Source organism: Atractosteus spatula, chromosome 10, assembly GCF_055471065.1.
Source record: "Atractosteus spatula isolate fAtrSpa1 chromosome 10, fAtrSpa1.hap1, whole genome shotgun sequence".
In the NCBI taxonomy this organism is placed as follows: Eukaryota; Metazoa; Chordata; class Actinopteri; order Semionotiformes; family Lepisosteidae; genus Atractosteus; species Atractosteus spatula.
Window position 1 is genome coordinate 11,383,102 of NC_142715.1, and position 5,935 is coordinate 11,389,036.

At 44.2% G+C, this 5,935-nt stretch overlaps 2 pseudogenes; both read right to left on the reverse strand.

Annotated features, from left to right (window-relative positions):
- Positions 1–2,386: 2,386 nt before the first annotated feature.
- LOC148825056 (5S ribosomal RNA) lies at positions 2,387–2,505 on the reverse strand (annotated as a pseudogene).
- Positions 2,506–3,046: 541 nt separating this feature from the next.
- On the reverse strand, positions 3,047–3,165 carry LOC148825057 (5S ribosomal RNA; annotated as a pseudogene).
- Positions 3,166–5,935: the final 2,770 nt, after the last annotated feature.

Genomic DNA, 5,935 nt, shown 5'->3' on the forward strand with positions numbered 1-5,935 from the left:
AAAGAAGAGTGTAAAGCACTTTTTGTAAGAATTCTTACGTATACATTCGAAATTTTTCATTCTTCTCATGATGGCAAACCTGTGTCTGTAAAACAGAGTGAAAGCTCTATTCACATTGCGAGTATTTCACAGCCCTGGTTTTACATAGATCTTTTTTCTTTTCTGTAAAAATATGTATAAATAAGTATAAAATAAGTTTTGCAACGCACCAAAAGTCACGTGTAGTATTTTTCCATCTACCTTTACAAGTAAGGACCGTACATACTCATATGGCGAGCGGTCGTCAATTATTTTTCTCAGCAAGTGCTTTATACTCCGCTCAGTATCATCTGTAAAAGTATAGGCACCCAGGCCACTGGCGATGTACAGAACAGCCGATAAAATTCGGGCTAAACTGAGACACTTATAAATTTCTAATGCGGCAAACAACACATCTTTGTACTGTAACATGACCAGGGGAAGGGTCATTCATAACAGGTATTTTCGGAATGACCTACTTAAAATACTAGATATGGACCTTAGCAAAATGGCTGCCAAAAAGAATCAGCTGACCGGTAAATGGAAAGGGTCTACCCTGAGAAACAATGAGACACAGCTGAGCCGCATCAGGAACCGAAATATAAGTGCCCCGGAGGCAGTGAACAGGGCGGAAGCCGATAAGGTGAATGCGGTTTGGAGGAAAAGAGAGGAAAGAGGTGTATGTTAAAGATCGGGCTAAAGAATAACGGACTACTGAAAGGAGAAAAGGTTTATGGTTTTTGGATTACGGACACTGGATAAGGATACATCGCGGATTGGCTTTATTACGGACTTTTGGAACTCGGATCGGATCAGGATTAAGGGAACTACTTTCATTTACATAAACTTTCCCCCGGAGACACCACAGTACCCATCCGCGCACCCGACAACTAGGCATGTGTGACCCCGTTGACCTGGATGATTAATCAAACGGGCCGCGCATTCATCAACCACAACCCCCTTTAAACAATGGTTGAAGGTGCAACATACCACCGACTTTACAATCTGATCCATAGCATCGGGCTCATTAGAGCCATCGTTAGCTAAACTAGGTTGAACATCATCATTAATCACATTTTGGCGAACACACATGAACAGACACGAAACATTCAAGCTTGATGGTAGTTTGAAGATTGATGCGTCGACCTCTTCGTTATTCTATTAAAGGAAAAAAGAAAAGGAAGGCTTAACAAAATAAATAGGCATGCTTTTTACCTAAAATATTTACAATTGTAATGCCTCTTTTGTGTTAGAGTTCTTTGTTTGCTTCGAACTTGCTGTGGTTTAATATTTACCATTTGTAGCAACTCTTCATCAGTCGTTGACGGACCCCCAACACCTGAATCACCGTCAGAGTTCACATGACAGCCACTGTCACACACCACTGAGTGCTGGGTCAGCTTTTGCTAAAAAGAAGACAAAGTGTTGAAAACGAAATACGCTAAACGCAGATTGAAAATACAATTCCACTATCAGAAAAAATATTTTAGCAACCTACTTCTTCAGTTTGCATAGCAGAGGAATCCGATGATTCTCTACTCAAAGAAGCCATCTTCGCAGCAGTCAATATCGGGGCCTGACAGCTCATGTGTCACACTTCAAAACCGGCAAGTCGGCTAATTTAAGCATAAACTCCAAATTTGTAACCATGCCTACATAGCTCAAGACATTTTTCAAATGGTTGTGATGTTTTAGAACGCCCCACCATATCCCCCCGCCCCAAAATCACACGTGTTTTATCGAGAGTGAAAAGTAATCACGTTGAATTAAAATATGTAAGCTTATTTCAATGACAAATTCTCAACAACTTTTCAAAAGTTTGAAATGATTTTCCACGTACCGTGAACGTAAAGTCTTTAAACCTTAAAAATATTAACATGCAACCCAAGCCTCAAATGATGTGTGTTTCTCTAGAAAAGAAATTACATTGAATCAAAAAATGTAAAACTTATTTTATCTTTTGAGAAGAGCGTTGTAGGGCAGGTCTTTATATTTTAGTGGATAGGTCATAAAAGTGTTAAAATAATTGAATAAGACACATTTAGCAGCGATAAATTATAAGCACGAGCAAAAATTGATACTTATAACGCTTATAGATTTTAACAATATAACAGACTTTACTAAAATGTTTACTTTTAAATTAAATATTACATCACAACATGTCCACACCCAGGCACCTGCCGTTAAAGGTTATGGGATGTAGAGATACAGTATATAAGGTTCATGATGAGAATAAAAAACGCTCATGCTAATACACAAGCACATGTGTCTCACCAAAGCTGACAAATAAAAAGCCAAAAAGCCGCACTGCACGTGTGAACAGGGGAATGAGCGAGTGAGCAAAGATAGGGCACTTCCTGCGCTTGAAAGCTTACAGCACCTGGTATTCCCAGGCAGTCTCCCATCCAAGTACTAACCAGACCCATCCCTGTTTAGCTTCCGAGATCAGAAGAGATCAGGCGTGCTCAACGGGGTGTGGCCGTAAGCGAGAGCAAAGCTCGCTGGCACCCTTCTTATAGAGAGGACAGCTCCGTCACCTCTTTTACGACGCTGCTTTTTTTCCCTTGCGTTTTTCTCTTCTTCCCACGTTCTCTCTCTTCACTGCCTTCGTCCCCGCTCTATTTCACTTCAGCCTTTCACTCTTGCTTCCTTCCAATGAGGACGGAGATGCGGGAGAAAGGGCGCTATAGAGGATCGCTGTGGATTGCTGCTGCTGTGCTTTGACATCTGAGCTCTGTGGAAAACGATCTCAATACAATTCTGAAAAACGCGACTCCCCGACCGCCAGCCGAACAAGTCTCCACAGCCGAAGCGCTGTGTCTCTTTTCAGCTGGCGATAAACCTTTCCTCGATCCTTTGCGGACTTGTAAAACTGTTCATGATCAGAATAAAAAACGCTCACGCTAATACACAAGCACCCGTGTCTCGCCAAAGCTCACAAATAAACAGACGGACAGGCCGCACTGCACGTGTGAACAGGGGAATGAGCGAGCGAGCGAGCGGGGATAGGGCGCCACCTGCGCTTAAAAGCTTACAGCACCTGGTATTCCCAGGCGCTCTCCCATCCAAGTACTAACCAGGCCCATCCCTGTTTAGCTTCCGAGATCAGACGAGATCAGGCGTGCTCAAGGGGGTGTGGCCGTAAGCAAGAGCAAGCCTCGCTGGCACCCTTCTTATAGAGAGGACAGCTCCGTCACCTCTTTTACGACGCTGCTTTTTTTCCCTTGCGTTTTTCTCTTCTTCCCACGTTCTCTCTCTTCACTGCCTTCGTCCCCGCTCTATTTCACTTCAGCTTTTCACTTGTAGCGGCAATGGTTGTTAATAAGACAGAATTAAGTGTTGCTGTGCTTTTTCTAATGAGGCCCCATCTCTCTGTTCATCTCTGTGGTGCAGCCACAGAGAAGCTATTCATGCAGGCTGATTTAAAGATGTTTTCTTTTGATAAGGGACAGCTCCCAAATGGGGATGCACTTAGCTAAGCCTAGCTATCATGATCAATGGTCATCCATTGGCGCCTATCTGTCTAGGGTGTGCCAGATGGACATCTGGACTGCATTCCTAAGTGTCAGGAGTAAGTGACTCACATCTCACCTTGATCAACCAATCAGGGACTGGTAGGGCCGAGTAACCCACGTGGGACTCTGATGCCCATGGAACTTTTAGCCAATGAACGAGCTGAAGTTCCTCCAGGTAAAAACAGGCAACACAGAGGGCCTGAGAGACTATTTCCTGGACTTTTCTAAAGGGAATTCAAAGGAGAATTCCAGGGCAGGACGGCCCAGGAGCAAAAGGCTCCCAAGGGCAGGACATTCTCGCAGCGCGCCTCTTGACCATCCTAAGACTCAGCCCGGACAACCACGGAACGGCCAGTGTGTCCAAGTGCCAGAACTTTCCTTTGTTCTAAGAGTCTAGAGCGGAGGTTGCCAGAGAGTAACCAGAGGATCCACCTGAGGAAAGCACCAGCAGCAAGCCTTGTGAACAGGTCGGAACTGTGGACAGGTGAATCACTATTCAGAACTAGCGCTTCATCAGGAATGAACCGGTCCTCTTCCTGACTTGCTAGGACCCACAGTCATCTTTTCTCCTGTGCACAAACTTTGCTAGTTAAAGCCAACACTAACTAGCCGGTCAGTGATCATCTGCAGCACAGCACAGCCTGGCACGGAGCCAGAGAGCCCGCAGGAGATCTGAATCCCCAGAGATTGGATGAGTATTCAACTTCAATGCATTACAGCTTGAGAATTCAATTGTTATCCCAACCAGTTGATATCAATTTAATTCCTAAGAGTTATGTACTTGTTTTCAGTATCTAATGTAGAAGTTATAACCAAGTTCACTTTATGAAACGATCTAAATGAATGATATACTGAACGTATGTCCTCTTGATATATGTAACTCTTTGTAACTGATTGTATATATACCTTTTGTATTCTGATAACCCTCTCGATAAGATCTGTTAGGTTTATATGCATATTTTATGTATTAATAAATGTATCCTCGTGTATTAGTACCCGTGTGTGTGTGCGTTGTTTGAGTTATATCGCATGGTTGGATTCTAAGGCCATCAAAAGAATCATTTTGTGATTTACGGCTACAATTAATAAATGTCCCCGTACATGCCCAAACCCTACAGAACTGGTGCCTTCAGAGAGCACACTACATTTATTGGCGTCCCTGGACGGGCTATGGTAAGACTGAAATGAGTCTACCAAGCGGAATAATTCAATATAAAACACCGCGGGTTTCATACTCGACAATACAGTGTGCTGAAAGCCGAAAGGAAAAAAGTTCCCCTTGCTCTTTAAGCAGTGCTTGATTGTTTTGTGATCTTTTGCGATCTACTGGGTTGATTGCATACTTGATCTTGTGGTTTTCTGTGGTAGAACTGTGATTTCGTACTTAAAAGTAATACTCTTTAAGTTTAACGATGGTTTCTAAAAGGTCTGAATTCAAGTCGCTATTAAGCACTCTCTCTAGCAGCGACAGGTCTGACCACGATCTCCGTCATATCTCCGTCAGCGGAGAAGCTAGGAGAATAAACCTCCATTCTCTGAGAGAGCTAGCGAAGGACATGGAGAGATTTGACCCTGCAGTGTCAGAGAATAATATCGAGAGTTATATTCAAGACCTCAGGTATACCCTGCAGTACCTGCCAAACGCTACAGAACAGGAAAAAGTGTTTCTGGTCAGGAAAACTAGCAGCAGAGCTGTACATGAGTGGATGGCTAGGCAGATGAAGAAAGTCTGTGATGACTTTGAAGAGCTGTGTCAAGCACTTATCAGAATACAGTGCGTTTATTGACCCGACTGCCGCGATAGCCGCCGCCCTTAACATTAAGCACGAGAGAGCAGAGTCCCCTCGCGAATATTACGAGAGACTGAGATGAACTTATTTTGCAGGGCGAAATGATGAGGGTTGTGAAGAGAACACACATTTCAAGGGTTTATTCATTGCGAATCTCCACCCGTCAGTCAGAAAGATGATCTTAATGCATACAGATGCACAGACCATGAAAATGACTGATATTAAGAGATTCGTGCAGAAAGCCTGGGAGTATGATGTCCAAAGTCGCTCTGAGCAAAAAGCTGTTAAAGCGACTGTGTTCGCCGTCAGAGCCAGCAGGGTTAATTCCCCCCTGCTTGAAGGAGCACAGGCTCCTGAGCTGGCTAAGCCCTGTTCCAAAGCAGGCACACAGGACCACACCCAGCGTCCTAAGTTCCATGAGAACACCGGGGAAGAGAAAGGGCTAGATAAAGCTGAACAAAAGGATTCAGTAGCCGCCCGCCTGGCCAGGCTTGAACAAGTTTTATTAGGACAGAGACAACCGCTCCCCAAGGCTGCCGGAAGCGTGAATGAGCTGATACTCTCCACTGGAGGAGGCAGAGACCCGCCCCCTCTCCCTCCCTCAGTCTATCT